Raw genomic sequence first — 16,253 nt, forward strand, 5'->3', positions numbered from 1 at the left:
CCTTGGCCTCGAGTGGCTGAGAGGACAGGTGCATGCTGCCACCCTGGCTCTCAGCTTCTTATCCAGTTGGAGTCCACTCTCAGCCCCTCTAGGCAAGTTCTCTTTTCATCTGTTAATCGTGTGCTTTTCTTGGCATTGTCCCCACAGGCATTGCTGGTCAGTTGTTCTATTATTTGTTTTATGCCCTGGGGCACAAATTACTCCACAGTCTGTTCCAGTTCATCTCAGGCAGCCGTGGTGGGGGACTGGCTCTCCGGCTTCTTCTGACCTGCGAGGACTCTGGGTAGCTGTCTCTGATGATGCTGTCTGATGAAGGCACAAGGCTGTGGTGTAGGCTGCTGCTTTCAGTTCAGAGGAGCGTTGTTTCCCGAGAGTGCTCTTAGGCTGGAACGTCACCACGGTTTCAGATAAAATCAGTTAAGCCTTGGAGCTCCCTGTGCCTGTAAATATCCCCCTGGGCAGAATTTCTGAGTCATGCCCTGGGTGCTTGGTGGAGCAGCGACGTCTGTTCTTGGCTTCTCTCCCAGAATGGCCCTTCTGCTCTCCAGTGGGCTTGTGGGGTGGCCGCAGGCATGGACTTGGTCTTGCACTGGTAAACCTCCTCAGCCCCCGAGGGGGAGAGGTCGTGAGGGAACCCTTGACCGCTGGTCGTACTCAGCAGGAATTTGCTCTCTGCAGGGTGGACTTGTGCCCCCAGTGAAATGCCACCCCTGCGACTGGGCACTGGGGTGAGGGGAGTTCTCTTTTGTCCTGGAGTGGAGTTCCTGCCAAGCAGAACCAGGTGCGGGTAGGGAAGGGAGCAGGCCGCAGCCCAAATGGGAGACTCATCTCTCACCAAGAGGAGTCAATTTTCAAGGAAAAGACAAAAAGAACCCTTCACTTTCATTTCAAGGAAAAATAAAGAAAGAACCCTTCACAGCCTCTGGAGGTAAGTGTGTCCCCCAAATAGTTGTTACTTGTCTCTTAGGGAGCAAGTCCTTGTGGCCTGCACACTGCCACCCTGCACGGCACGAGACTCAGCGTCTATGCGAAGATGCCACGCAGCTAATCCACGTTTTTGATTTTTGGATTTTGGTTCCTGCCCAGCCAGTCCTGCAACTCCACACGTTTTCCCCGTTGCTGACTCGTTGCTTCCTTGTGGATGGCAAGGGACAGCTCAGCCTGGAGGCAGCTCAGGTAGACCTCCCTGAGCCCCCCACCCTGGCCTTAGTGAGAGCTGGGCAGCTGGGCGGGCCACTCTCAGGTGGCATCCTGAGCTCCTGGGTGTCCCGAGGGCCGTTCCGTGACTCCTTGTGGAATGACTGAGTGAGTCATTCTTATTTGAGATGAAGAAACTGCATCTCAGGGAGATCAAATAAATTGCTGGATTTGAATCCAGCCTGCTTCTGCACCTCTCATCTATTTAAATCTTTTTAAATCATGGGGTAGGGGGTTGCTAGATTTTAGTGGTTTTCAGAAAAGGCTGTTGTTACTGTGCTTATCAAAGAGTAGTGAAGAAGATAGTGTGGACTACAGCAGGATCCTGGGGCACTTTGAAAGCCAGCCTAAGATTTGGCACTGTGTGTGTTTTGCATTAAAAAGGAGCAATTAAGCCTTTAATTTGGAGTATATATTAGAGTTCTCCAGGGAAACAGGACAAAATAGGGTGCCTGTCTACAGAGATTTCCAAGAACTTGGCTCAGGTGATTGTGGAAGCTGCCAGGATCAAGTTTGCAGGGTAGGCAGGTGGGCTGCAACCCAGGGAGCAGGCGTCGCAGCTGTAGTCCGAAGGCCATGTGACCAGGCACCGAGGTGCACACCTGTAAACCCAGCAGCTTGGGAGGCTGAGGCAGGAGGATCATGAGTTCAAAGCCAGCCTCTGCAGTTTAGCAAGGTCCTGTCTCAAAAAAATAAAATAGAAAAGGACTGGGGATGTGGCTCAGAAGCTAAGTGCCCCTGGGTTTAATCCCTGGCTTGCAGATGATCCTCTTCTCCCTGTGGGGTCCTCACATGACCCCTCTGTGTGTCTGTGTCCAAATGTCCTCACCTTTCAAGGACACCAGCATGCTGAAGGAGAGCCCTGCAGTGTGACTTCTCGCTAGCTTGCTCGCCTTGTAAATCTCTAGCCATAGTCACATCCTGAGGTGCTTGGGCTCGCCCCTCAGCATCTGGTGTGGGGGCACAAGAGGGCTGTGTGCCCAACGTGGCAGGGATCGTAGAGTAGATCAAGAGGGAGGACGGTGGCCCCTGAGGACAAGGTGCCACCAGGTCTCACAGCAGCAAGAAAGCGAAGGGGCGAGTACCAGAGGACATCACAGCCTCCGGCTCACACCTGGCCGCAGAGGGAGAGACCTGGGAGACCACGGTCACACCAGGAAGTGACACGCAGAGGCGGCGGGTGCAGGGGAGGTGGGCACCTGGCTTTCGGAGGCTCTGCAGTTCTGAGTGACGTCAGACCACTGGCAGGTGCAGCTGGAATTTGAGACAGAGGTCAGAGTCGGAGAGATTCTGAGGTCATCTGAATTTGGGTGATAGTGGAAATGCTAAGTAGCTCAGGGAAGGAGTGGGAAAAAAGAAGCCCTCCAGGAAAAAGTGAGAGGAGCCGGAGAAGGTGGTGCAAAGAGGAGGGACAGCTGGCACAGGGAAGACCGGGGAACGGGAGGCAGGGACAGTCCCACTGCACCCCAGCTTCCCCAGCCGAGGCGAGACGTCTAGGTGAGTACCACCTCAGAGGCCATCCCCGAAGCCACGGGCTCGCGTCTCTCCTCTAACCAGACGTGGGAAGAGAATCCGATATTCATCCATTTCACTAACAACTGTGACCCTGCTGAGTGGCACCTGCCTACCAGACCCTGGTGGGCAACCTCGACCCAGGAATGCGGAACCGTAACCCACGCCACGCCGCCTCACCTCACTGTTCTTTCCTGCAGTGTAAGCAGAGCGCAGGGCGCTCGCTGTTTGAAGCACCCCATTCCTAAAACCAGAGGGTAGAACGATGTGCTTGACCCTGTGGCTTCCGACATGCTTTGTCTTGCAGGTCCCAGTGGCCATCTGGCCTCTCGCCGCTCCGACGAATGACTCTGAGACCTCCGTCAACGGTGCCTGTTTCCTCCCAGTGTTGGTCCAGCCCAAGAGTATGGCTTGAGCAGGGTTGGCCCCATGACGGCTGTAGATAGAACCAAAACCCAGACTCTTGACCAGGACCCGCCAGGCACAGCCTCATCACTACCGACGTGGAAAAGAGAACACATTCGGGTGCGTCTCTCCAAAGCCTTCAGCTCGCACGTGGAGCAAGGTTTTCACAGGAAATCCACGCCAAGCTTCATGGCCTAGGTCTGTAGGGAAATGTATTACTTATTTGAAAAAGAGATTCTAGGATAAGCCCAGGAAGTGACCTGGTGACCCTCGGCTGTGTCAGAACTGAGGGGCAGCTCGGGGCGTCTGTCCTGTTGCTTAGCCGGTGAAGCTCTGAGTAGGCCACGCCTTCTTCTCTAAAACAGGCCTTGGGAAGTGAACAGGGGCTCTGCACACTGCTGCCCCAGGACTGGCGGGCCTGGGTACGTTGGGCTTCCACTGCCTGCCCACCAGGTGGCGCCACGTGCACGGCATTTCACACGCAAGGAGGCCCCAGCAGCTTGTAAGATTCAGGCAGATTCGCACCTTAGAAGAAAAGGCGGAACAGCAGCTGTGACTCGGGAAGAGGAGGGACAATGGAAAACGACTTTTCTATGATGGCCACACAGCAACAAGGGGATCTTTGCACACAGATCCGTTCCAGTAGACAAGAAAGGTGTGGCCCAGCTAGGCCCCATCACCAGAGCTAGGCCCCATCACCCGGGGTCCGTATGCAGCCCTGGCGGAGGTGACCCAGGATGTCTCAGGACACTGGCTGAAGGTGGGCTTCCCTGCCACCCTCAGCAACCCCACGTCTGTCCAGGAGATGTCCCCTACTAGTCACCAATAAACTGACCACAACCGTGACCTGTCCTGTGCATTGGAAGCACACAGCACACACGACACACACATAAGTGTGCACAGGTGTGCACACACCACACAAACACATAGAACAGCCACAGTGCATACTTACATGACAACACAACACCCAGTGCACACTCACAACACGTGAACTCACACCTGCAATATATACATGCTTATGTACATAATATACATGTTAACACACTCAGGACACACAACACACTCAAAACACACAATGCACACACACACCATACCAGGGCTGTGTTGCTTACCACATGATCACCTGGAAAGTGGGGTGCAGCCTAAAGTGAAGACGGAGAGGGGGATCCCCACCAGTGACCTGCCTCGGTCTCTGGTCGTCATCTCTGACGTAGAGGGCGCAGAAGGGGCAATTCAAGAAGCCTTTGAGATTTTCCTCATTCGCAGAAGTGACGGAGCTGAAGGACACGTGAACGTAAGATGGAGTTCAAGTCAGCGGGCTCCCTGTGCGCCTGGAAGCGTGTGAGGCGAAGGCGGAGGCTCTCGGCTGCTGGCATCAGGGTGCGCCTTTGCGATTTCCTTTAGTACCTTTAATCGCGGGGAGCGCTCTGGCGCCCTCTGGACCTGCAGAGTTCCTTCCCCTGGAGATCAACCTTCCTTTTAACGTGTGTCCGGTGTTACGAGGGAGGTTAAGTGGCGTGTCCGGGTATCCGGCTGGTGCATCACTCTTCATCCCATGCCGTGTCTTGCTGGTCGGCTCCAGCAGAGCACCAGCCCTTGTGCGTCCCTCCTGTGTCATGCAGAATTTCAAATCCGTAACACCGGAGCAAAACGATGCATTTCTTCTTTCCAGGTAAGGACGGGTGTTGGCTCTACACGTGCTAATTATATCTTGGGTTGCTGGTTTCCCGGGGTGGACTGGAAATTAAAGCCCTAAAAGCAGTGAAGTTCTATGACCACACTCCCCCCAAAAGAAAAGTGATTGAGAGGTGCAGAGGTCGTACAAGCCACCTTTTAATTGTGCCATTTGTCCCCACTGTGCTCTTTGAGAGAGGAATCTGAACAAATTTGCATATTGGTGGGCTCTCTGTGAGACTTACAAGAGACCTGCATCGCAGCTGAGAGGACATGGAAATCACAGGAAAAAACTGGAATACGTCCCACAGGACGACAGCTTTCGCCTCTGGCCCGCGTTTCCCAGCTTGGCTTCCTCAGGCAGGCATGTGGGCAGAAGGACACCAGAAGAGGCGCTCAGAAATGGCGGTCCCTCCGGAAGGCTTCCTGGTGCTCAGCGTCCCGTGAGCTTCCCTGGCAGGCCGCGGTCGGCCTGCGCCGTCACACTGGACAGTGTGGTGGACCTTTCTCAGCTCCTGGCGGTTGTCTCTGGTCAGGTCAGGACCCAATGCCAATGTCACGGTGCTCTTAAGTGGTGTCCTTTTCCGAGCTCTAGAAACCCCACAGGCCTCGTTTTCCCCATCTACAAAGTGTCTCCTGAGCACAGCCCTGGCCTATGCAGTACACGAGGACTGGATGAGAAAATGCACGCGAATGGCAGGTGCATCAGACCGTAGAGATGTCACGCGTCATGTCACTGAACGTCTGTCTGCCGGCCTCAGACCTTGCCACGGGCAGACCGCTGTGCACAGTGTTAGTCCTCCACACCTGTTTGCGCGTCTCTCCTGTGCTCAGAGGGGACACAGCCGAGGTTCTGGGCGACAGCTTCCCGGGCGTGTGACTTCACCTGCACCCACTGCATCTCTTCCATTTTGCAACACACTTACATGTTCACTCCCACTCAGGCCAGCTGGGGGCACGGAGCGGGGTGGGCTGGCCACCGGCCATCAAGGTCCACCCGCTGGCTCTGTTCTCGTGTGTCCTTTACTCATGTTGCCGAAGTACTTCCTGGTCTTTCCTGTCCCTTACTTTGTAGGCCAAAACCTTGTTCCCCGCATCTGTGAATTCTCTGTACTGTTGAAGTGCAGAACTCAAGCAGCTCCGATCAATTGCCTGGATGAAAGCATAATAATGGAAAGTTCCCTGGCGATGACAGTGCACAACTAAAGTCGGGTTCCTTCCCAGCGGAGAGCCTTTTAAAATCCTTTAGCACGTAGGCGAGGGCCGTGTGCAAAAGTGATTATTTTTCTTTAGATTTCCAAACCTGATTCATCATCTGAAAATTGCCAGGATTATTGTTCTGACTTACGAAAGCCTCCTTCTGGGTTCTTTATTCCTGTAAGTTCATGTAGGAGGCAGTTTCCCAGCATTCCCCAAAACACCACTGCCAAAGACCTCTCCTGGGGAGTCCGAGGGGCGGGCGCCCTTGCTGCCGGTGCACGCCCGTCATCTCGTCAGGGCTGTGTCTTGGTGGCTGTGAGGACCCTGCGGGAGGCGGGGGGTGTCACACGCAAGGCCAAGTTGTCTCATGGAGTTTTGTACGTCATCTCTAGTGCTCTCAGTGTGTTTGGCAGGAGTACGAGGTCGCAGGTCAGCCACGCCATGGAATCTGGTGTGGTTGTGGGTAGGCCTCCTCCCCGCTTCTCCCTCTTCAAGGGAAGTAGGAGTTGGCACCATGAGATGGTGGTGGCCACGTGAGTTTCAGTGATGAGCTTTTGAACTGAGTAAACTTGAATGGGATTCTTCTCATTTCTTCTATGGTGATCTTAAAAGTGATCTTTTGTGTGCCGCAGGACACTGAACCAAGGATTAAGGCCAGAAGCAAACTCTTGGAACTCATAATTTCTACCCTGGAACTTCAGGGGGTGCAGCAGGCAGCTTCTGAAATGTGCCCAGTGTCCCCACCTGGTACTAGAATCCTCAGGCATCACGCTCTCCAGAGAGGGGCGGGGCTGGGACTGGTGTGTTCCATACACACTCTTTCCACGAGTCCCTCGCTGCGATTGGGGCGGCTCACATGCCTGGTATTGTGAGAATTGTAACAGTTCTCTGTCAGCACTTTTACGACTCTTGGCTCTCTATATTTCCACATAGGTATTAGTTCACACACACACCCGGTGGGGGCTATACAATTGGGACTGCCTTGAATCTGCACCGGTGTGGGAACAGCCACCATCTTTACCACACTGGGTCTTCTGACCCCTGCCCGTAGGGGTTCCCTAAATTTATTCAAGTTTCTTTAATGTCCGCCAATACCGTTTCATAGTGCTCACTGTGAGATCATTCCCACATTTCATTAAATATGTCCTTAGTATTTGACAGTTGTTGATGCTCTTGTTGCTTTTCCATATTGAACGGGGACACAGTGACATCTTGAAGTGGTCCATGCACTCTCCTCTCGAGCTGCAGATCTTCTGGATGTTCCCCAAGCCCCACGTGGCCGCCCTTCCCTTCCCATCACTTCCAAACTTGTTCAGCTGGCACGGACTCCAGGACAAAGCTGGATGTACATGTGTCCTCTGCTTACCTCAGGACACAGCTTTCCGAGCCTCACCTTCACACACGGTATTCACTGCAGGTTTTTGTGCCTGCCCTTTATTAGCTTGGGAAATTGCTTGTCTTTCCTTACTTTGTTAAGGGTTTGATTCACAACAGGTGTTATAGTTTATCAAAAGTTTTTTTCTTCATCTGTTAAAATAATTGCACAATTTTCCTCCTGTTGTATGTTAACATGAGGCTTGCATTGATAGATTTTTTAAAGTATTATTCCAAGTTTGCAATCCTGGAATAAACCTTCCTGGTCAGAATGTATTATTCTCTATGTACTGGATTTCTCTAACTTTTAATTTGTTTAGAATTCTTGCAGCAATGGCAGTCAGTAAGGGCATTTGGCATGTCGTTTTATTTTCGAGTTCTTGTTCAGTTTTTAAAGTTGCAGCGTGTATCGTTTTCTTCAAGGACTGTCGATGTCAGACAAACTGGCGCACCATTGTCAGAAGCAGGAAGCCAGTGGCTAACATCTCACATCTTCCAATAAATCAAGAGTGACCCCCTGCTGGAAGAAATAAGCACACCCATCTGAGGATGGGTCTCTTTATCCTTCAGATCTCGTTTAAAGGGAGGATTTAGGGCATAACTTCCCATCTTACATCTCGGAAAATAGCTCCATTATTGAGGTGTCATTTTTATTCTAATAATTGTAACTACTTTTTATCCCTGTGCCCATCTCAGTCAACATACGGAAGTCAGCAGGACATTGGCTCCTAACCTTCCCGTGTTCACAAACATTATCAAAAGCACCTGCCACATCGCAAGGCCAAGGGTCTGGCTTTGTCTTCCTCTTGAGTTTGTCAGACTGAAAACACTCCTTACTGAGGTTCAGCGTTCCGTGACGCCTGCTCCATTGTTATAAAGGGTGTCTCTGGAGCAGATGGAGCAGAAGGCCCAGGTGGGTAGCCTGGGGCACGTGCTCGGCAGGGAAACGCTAACGAGGAACTCGGAGGCCGCTGGCACCAGCCAAGGCACAGAGGAGGGAAGGGAGGGGACAGCGTGCTGCTCTCGGGCTCTGGCAGATGCTCCAGAGGTGCAGTGCTTTGGACCCAGGTCGTCATGCAGGATTCCACTCCATTAACATTTTGGAGCAAGAATTTTCTCATGTAACACAGTGTATCAAAGCCCAAAGTGTAACTGAGAATCGAGACAATATGGTACTATTGTTCCAAGCCCGTTCTCTCTTCTTCTAATTATGCAGCAAAAGCATGCATTTTTCACCAGAAGCAGAAGACCGCCAGGGTCCAGACAATGCCAGCATCGATTTCGGTGACCTGTGTCCACCCGTGTCCCTGTGGGCCGGGTGTGGTGACGATGGCCTGTCTGTCAATGCAGAGCACAGTCTCTCCAGGTCATCTGCACAATCTTCTCCAATGGTTTAAGGTTGCCTGAAAGCTGCTGTCTGCGTCTCCTTGCTCAGGTGACACTCGTTCAATGCCAAGCTCTGCCTAGCTGGGAATCACTCCCCGTGTTTAAAAATGAAAACAAATTAGCACCAGGCTGTGGCCCAGCCCGAGCGTTGGAGGAGAGAAAGCCGGCGACTTCACACCATCGTGAGGATTGATTAACTTTCTGCTCCAGCCACACCCTTGGCGGGCAGACTGGCTGCTTGCTGAGGGCAGGTGACGCAGGAAGTGTGCCTGGCACAGACAGAGGCTCTCAGCAACACACCCGCCTTTGAAACCAGCAAATTTGTCTTCGCTGTTTTAATTCACATTGAGTCAAAAATCAGAACAGAAACAAAGTGAGTAGCTCCTTGCTTTACAAAAACACTAATCCTCAAGTCATTTTAAACAGTGACGTTCACTTTTGGCTCTGGATTAACTTAAAGATGTTCACCCTTTGACAGGAGGGTACGTGGTCCCTGAGCTTCCTGGGCGGGGAGCTGGGGTCAGAGCAGCTGCAGCTGGGAGCAGAGGAGGTGAACGGGGGCGGTGGGGGTGGACCAGCAGCTCCGAGGTGGGCGGCGATGTTGGGGAGAGCACAGTGGGGCTCACTGAAGTGCTAGCCGTCCTTCCCCTTTGGGCTGAAATAGACTGCTGGCCGAGTCCCCTGGCCTGTGTGGGGCTCCTTCACTATGGCCTCTGAGCCGTGCCTGCTGCCAGCTCTCACCCCCCACACTACCACCTGCGGGGTGGGGTCATGCAGATCCCAGTCCTCGGGATGCCTCCCCACCTTCCCCGGCACCCCACCGCCGCAGTCTTCCCTTTGACGCTTGTCTTCCTTGTCCTCCTGGGGACTCCCTCTCATCCCTCAAGATCTAGGTTAAGGACGTGCTTTTCAGCAAAGCTTTTGCTCTGTTCTCAAATCTGATATGCTGAGGTTCCCCGGGCCCAGCAGCCTGGGTCCTGGAAGACGCCAGTGTTTGTCGAATGAATGTAGGAAGGCCCAGCGCCCAGCCCACGGGGACCAAGGTGCAAATACTCGTACTCCAGGGCTAAAATGTTCAGTGTTTAAGTATTTTGATACGAATTCTAACTTAAAGCCTTCAATCGGTTATGAAATAAATGTCCTAGAATGCTATGTTCACAGAACCAGCTGGGATTCCACGCTGAGCCTCCTACCACGTTCTTTTGGTGATTGGGGAAGCTCAGACACAGAGGCCGCCATCATTTACTGATGTGCTCCGTCCGACACTGTGACCTCCTCCAGTGGACCAGGACATGCCTTGCCAGTAATTGCTTGGCTCCAGAGAAGGGTGAGCTTGGACAGCTGGCAGTGCTGGCCATCTGACTGTCCCTTGCACAGCCCCAGGATCTTGTGAAGATGGAAAATGACATCACTCTCCAGTGGCTTCAGCCAAACGGAATCAAGAAGGAGAGGCAGTGGTCTGGGGAGATAGCTCAGTTGGTAGAGTGCCTGCCTTGCAAGCACAAGGCCCTGGGTTCAATCCCCAGCACCAAAAAAAAAAAAAAAAAGAAGGAGAGGCTTACTCCTGACCTTGCTGCCTGCGGCCATTTGCAATGTGCTGGGCAGTGACCACCCAGGGCCACTTGGAACCTAGCATCCCAGAGAACAGGCCTGAATGACCCCTGGGCCAGCGCTCTCCCTCAGAGAGGAATGGCACCGACAGTGATATGATGACGATAACAGCCAGGGAAGCCCTTCCAGGGCTGCGCAGGTGGGGTCTCCTCCCGTGGCCTGTCCTGCGTGCTGCTGGGCAGGCTGTCCTTGAGTGAGTAGGCAGGGCCACTCAGAGCCAGCCCATTCAGAAGGCACCCTGACCCCAGCAGAAGTGCACTCCCTCTTCAGTGCCCTCCTGTTTCCAGAGCAGGTCTCGCGGTGAGTGCTGTCCACTCTGGTTCCAGTCTGCTCAGTGCGGGCAGGGGTTTGTCCACTCTGGACTCCAGCAGGCCGCATGGAGTTTGGCGTGTGGTGGGTATTCAGCAGACGTCTGTAGAATAAATGGATGACGCCCTAATTTTGCCTGGTGATTTTTAGGCGCTTTGGCATCTGAAATAGCACCAGCATGTGGAGGGCTTGGGAGACATTTCTTTTTTTTTTTTTGCGGTGCTGAGGATCGAACCCAGGGCCTCATGCTTTCAAGGCAAGCACTCGACCGACTGAGCTATCTCCCCAGCCCGACATTTCTTAGATAAGCAGATAAATGCACTCCAGGCGGTCCTCTGCACCTGACCTTTGACATGAGGACGTAACGCTCCCTGTGTGCCTAACACAGTGCTGCTGTGTCTGCCTTTTCTTCTCGTCAGTTTTGAAAAGCAAAGCAGGGTGTCCAAGTAGATCACCCCTCCTGACATAACACCTCAGGAGGCCGCAGGGCATCTGGCATCAGCAAATCCTTGACAGACATTGTCCCTAATGATTGAATGGCAGAGTCAAAGACCCTGAGAGATCACCGGCTCCGTCCCTCAGTGACACAGGTGAGAAAGGGGCCTCAGAACTAAGCTCGGGCCAGGGGGTCAGAGGTGCTGGTGGCTGATGGGGTCAGGGTTCATGTCTCCTGCCCTAATCCGGAGCTTTTCCCCCCACCAGGCTGCTGTCACGGTGACGGGTATCAATCAGAAGGAAGATAGGGACTCGTCATCTATGGAGATGGTTCTTGTTGAGAGATTGTTTTTTTCCTAAAACCTTTCTAAGAAACGTTACCGCTAAATTTTTTAAAATGTCATTTGGTGGGGGAGGTTGGGGAAGAAGACAGCTGTGTGGTCCATCACCCAGAACTTGATAAAATCCCCATTTTTACATATGCAACATGGACTCACGGATGGATCATTTAACACTGAGACCCAGGAGATGCTGAGCGCTGGCATCCGCTGGGCTGGAGAATCTGTGCCAGTCTTCACAGTCCAGATGAGTCTGGGGAGGGAGAGGGTTTGCAGGCAGACAGCAGGTGGGAGTGGACCTGGGGTGAGTGTCGGGAACTGCTGCCAGGTGAGGTGAGGGCGAGCTCCAAAGGCGGAGACTGCGTTTCTGAGGTCGGCCTGCTGGAAGCAGGGGAGTGGCTTCTGCCAGGGAGGACGGATCCCAGCCCTGCTGCTCGCTAGTTTATCTTGGGCAACATTTAAATTTTTCAAAGTTTTGACTTGCCAGCTTGTGAAATGGTGTGATAATAATAAAAACGTCCATGAAGTCTTCGCCACAGTGCCCGCCACTCAATGAGGATAAACTATTGAAAACCTTTAGTTGCAAGTTGCTTCCTATGCATAGAAATTCCTAGGGAAGGGAGCTACTCATCCCAGCCAAGTTCCCTGCAGCAGGAACTAACTTCCATGTGACCCCCCAGGAAGTAAGGGGCTGGGACGGTGGACTCCGCGTCCTTGCTCAGCCTGGAGCCTGCCTTCCTGTCTTTCCCGTCTTCTCTGTCATCTGCAGGCAGAGCTCAAGGGTCTGTCTCCCTCGTGTTCCCCTCAACGTCCTGGAGAGCTTGGTGTGCAAACCCCTTCCTGACGTCCCTCTTCCCAGGACAGGGATGAGAAGTTCCACCCCCTTGTGGAATTGCAGTGCCTCTGGGTCTGTGTGCCCTCAGGTGGGCGGGGGCGGTTCCAAGTGTGGCCATCTCACTACAGTTGCCATTGCTCCTTAGACATCTGTCTTCCTCGTAGGTGGGTCCAGCAGGAACCACACCGGGGGGCAGGCAGAGCTGTTCAGCAGCGCAGCAAGCAGTCTGCACCTCCCACTTCCAGAGAGGGCAAGAGGGAAGTGCCCGTGTCCCTCTTCTGAACTCTGGACACTGAGGAGTTTCCCTGGGAACCTCCCCAGGAAGGTCCTGCAGGCCATTTCATGACACCTGGGAGGGCCCGTCCCACCTGTGAATCCCAGGAACATGCAGGGTGCCCAGGTAGGGGAACACAGCCCTGGGTCCTCAGAGGGACAGGGCCACAGGGCAAGTTCATGGGGCCTGCTTGCCCACCATCCTCTCAGCCCACTGAGAATGCACGTGCCCAGGGGCTCACGAGCAAGTCTGACCAGTTTTGTGGGGTTTAAGCTCGGTCAAGCTGGGCTTGGTTTTCTCCTGGGTGGAGGGGTGGACATCATTAGAGAAACTGAATTCAACCCCCAGGGACGGTGGCATTTCCGGCAGAAGAGGAGGGGCCCCCGAGCTGTCCACTCACACAGGGTTTCCCACCCAGCTTCAGCCATAGGGAGGGGACACAGGCATCGCAGCCCCCCACCCCCACCTCCCTTCTGGGACCAGCCGCAGGAGCTCAGCCCTCGAGCCAGCCCTCTGCGGGCCTGGGGGTTGCTGTGGCGTCCTGGCTGCCGTCCCTAGTGCAAGGTTCCTCCTGAGAGGCCTTGAGTCCTGGGGGAGGAAGACCGTGCGAGACGCTTGCTCTGGGAGACTTTGCGTGGAAAGCCAGAGGCCGGAGCTGGGTTCCTTTCCATTCCGCCTTCTTGGCCTCTTACCGTGGTCCCTGAGCTGTGTGCACCCCTGTGCAAGGCCCTCACTGCCTCCTGAGGATGGTCCCCTGTGGCACCCCGCTCCTTCCTTCCCTAACTCCCAGTTGCCCTCTAGTGCTCAGGTTAACCAGGCTGGTGCTGTCTGACACTCTCCCTCACTGTCCCCTGCTGGTTGAGGGGCCCAGGAGCCCTGGGATGTGTGTGAGCCCATCGTGGAGCAGGGGCGGCAGCCAGGTGGGTCTCAGCAGCAGCCCCCCCCCCCCCCCCCCGGGCAGGGAGTTCATCTACACTGAGGTGGCTCCTGTCATGGATGGTGTGGGCTGAGACACCTGCTGAGAGCCGCAGGCCCCGCCCACCACGCCTTCCCCCTGGGAACCCCAGTCCTGCTGGGTCCTCTCTGGGGGCAGCAGGTAGGGCTGGGGACAGAACCCAGGGCTCTACTGCTGAGCCACACCCCAGCCCCATTCAGAGTATCTGTGCATTATGGTAAAATGTCCACTAAAAGGGTAAATGAATAAATTTTCAGAACTTTCAATTCCGATAACTCCTTTTGTATTGCTATTACCTGGGGTGAGAGTTTTTAAATGTTTTGTGAGTTTGGAACACGGTATTGTGGTCTTCCTGATGTGCCAAGTCCTAACTAATATTTCAGAGAGAGATAGAGATCCAATAGATCACCCTTTCCAGATAGCATGCAGAGATCGGAAGGTTAACAAAGCCGTGCTCACTTGAGTATGCACTGCCTGCATACGCCGGCTCTCAAGCTGTAACCACACTGTGTGCAGGGACCCAGCTTTCAGCCTCCCTGGGAGCCTGCTCACACAGTGCAGGGTGAACACACACACAGTGCAGTGAGCCCATGTTTCCAGAACACTCCTGACACTCCTGTTAAAGGCAGAAGCCTGGCCTTCCTCTACAAACACCTCGGGGCCAGGAGCCTGGCAGGGAGGCTCCCACCGAAACCCAGGCCACCTGCCTTCCTGCTGGCCGAGTCTGGGGCTGGTGAACGGGAACATGCCCACTCCCCTGGCAAGGCTGCTGTGCTCCCACCTCCCCAGAAATAAAGCCTGTGAAGGAGTTCCAGACTCCCCAGGAGGAGCCAGAGCGGAGCAGCCTGTTCAGGAGCCTGCGACTGCCCAGCCGGCTCACCCAGGGCTTCCCTGCCCAGGAAATCAGCACTGTGAGAATGCACCACCCTGTGTGTGTGTGTGGTGTGTGTGCGTTCACCCTGCACTGTGTGTGTGAGTGTGTTCACCCTGCACTGTGTGTGTGTGTGTGGTGTGTGTGTGTTCACCCTGTGTGTGTGAGTGTGTTCACCCTGTACTGTGTGTGTTCACCCTGCACTGTGTGTGAGTGTGTTCACCCTGCACTGTGTGTGTGAGTGTGTTCACCCTGCACTGTGTGTGTGTGTGTGGTGTGTGTGTGTTCACCCTGTGTGTGTGTGTTCACCCTGCACTGTGTGTGTTCACCCTGTACTGTGTGTGTTCACCCTGTACTGTGTGTGTTCACCCTGCACTGTGTGTGAGTGTGTTCACCCTGCACTGTGTGTGTTCACCCTGTGCTATGTGTGAGTGTATTCACCCTGCACTGTGTGTGTGTTCACCCCTACACTTTATGTGTTTGAGAATGTGTTCACCCTGCACTGTGAGTGTGTTCACCCTGCACTGTGAGTGTGGTGTGTCCGCACAGCTATGGGAAGGCCAGGCTGGGTCACCCCACTCCCGACCCATAGACTCCCGAGAGACTCGTTAAGTCTGAAATGACCAGGGGACACCTGAGGCGCCGTGCGTGGTGCCGCTGGCTGGGCTGGCTGTCTTCCTCACCGTCGTTCCTGGGGGGAGGGCCCTCCCTCAGAGCCAGTCTCCAGCCAGGATCAGAGTGAAGCTTGTTGGCAGCTGTTGCGTGGTTGCCAGGGGAGACCCCATGAGCAACCGCCACACACCTGACATTTGCAAAGTGATCAAGAGTGTGTAAGCAGTTCCCCTCTGATCACCTCACTGGTCCTTGAGAAGCGCCTGCCTTTGACCACTTCAGTGATGAGGAATCTGAGGCCTTGAGATCTCAGGGTCCGGGCCACATCTCACGGGCCACGCGGGGCACGCGGTCCTCGGGTGCACAGGCCCCCTTGGGCAGGTGCCTTCCTCCTGGCCTGAGCAGCACCTCTGGAGAGCTGCTGCTGGAGGACACGCACCGGGTGCAGGGCCGGGAGGGAGCGTCACCCTCCAGTCCACCCCCAGCCAGGACCAGGCAGGAAGCCAGCTCCCGGGCTGCAGGGGCCTGGCACCACCCCTCCGCCCCATGCCCCCCAGGCACAGCCCGGCGGAGCCCAGCAGCTCCCTCCGCAGACTTCCTCTGCTTCCAGCATCGGGGATAATGAACTGTGGCAACGAGCTGCTGACCACTGCTGTCTCCAGGGCACGGGGCGGGTTTAGTGCAGCCCCAGGAGTGAGTCACACTTAATCAAAAGCCCGCGCTTTCCTTTACCAACGGCGTCTCCGTTGTGATTTCCTACAGAGCGCAGTCTTGGTAGCTGTAATCTTGGAATTAAATGATCAGATCCTGTGATGTCCATTAACCTTGTCAGTTGGGGGTAATTATTTCACTGGAGGTGAAAAACATGACATTTTTCAATATGAAAAAATGCCTGGAAATGTCTGTGGACAATTTCATCTGCTCTCACAGGATTTGCTTGTGAAGTTTCCAGAAAGGCAAATAAAATCGTGATTAACATCTGAAAGCTGCTTCCTCCGGCCTGCCCGGCTGATGTGTGCCTGAAGGTCCGCAAGCCCGGTATGTAATAACAGGTTTATGGAAAAAGGAATTCAGATAAAACCTGGGCCTCCCTTTGTGTTTGGACTCCTCAGACCCCAGCTGCAGGGAGGTTGCAACGAAGGGGCAAGCAGAGGCTAGGACCCCAACCCCATGGGGCAAAGAACAGCATCTTCGTGGAGGGGGAGTTCACAGGCCCGTGGGAAGCAGAACACAAACCAAAAACAAAAACGGAAACAGCAGGAGGA

At 54.2% G+C, this 16,253-nt stretch overlaps 1 long non-coding RNA gene across 1 annotated transcript; it reads left to right on the forward strand.

The window, feature by feature from the left end:
* Positions 1-547: 547 nt before the first annotated feature.
* Positions 548-10,292, forward strand: LOC124961062 (uncharacterized). Its single transcript, XR_007104218.1, has 3 exons — positions 548-928; positions 3,017-9,121; positions 9,910-10,292. It is a non-coding gene; the product is annotated as an uncharacterized LOC124961062 (long non-coding RNA).
* The last annotated feature ends 5,961 nt before the right edge of the window (positions 10,293-16,253 follow it).

This window comes from Sciurus carolinensis, chromosome 12 (genome assembly GCF_902686445.1).
Source record: "Sciurus carolinensis chromosome 12, mSciCar1.2, whole genome shotgun sequence".
In the NCBI taxonomy this organism is placed as follows: Eukaryota; Metazoa; Chordata; class Mammalia; order Rodentia; family Sciuridae; genus Sciurus; species Sciurus carolinensis.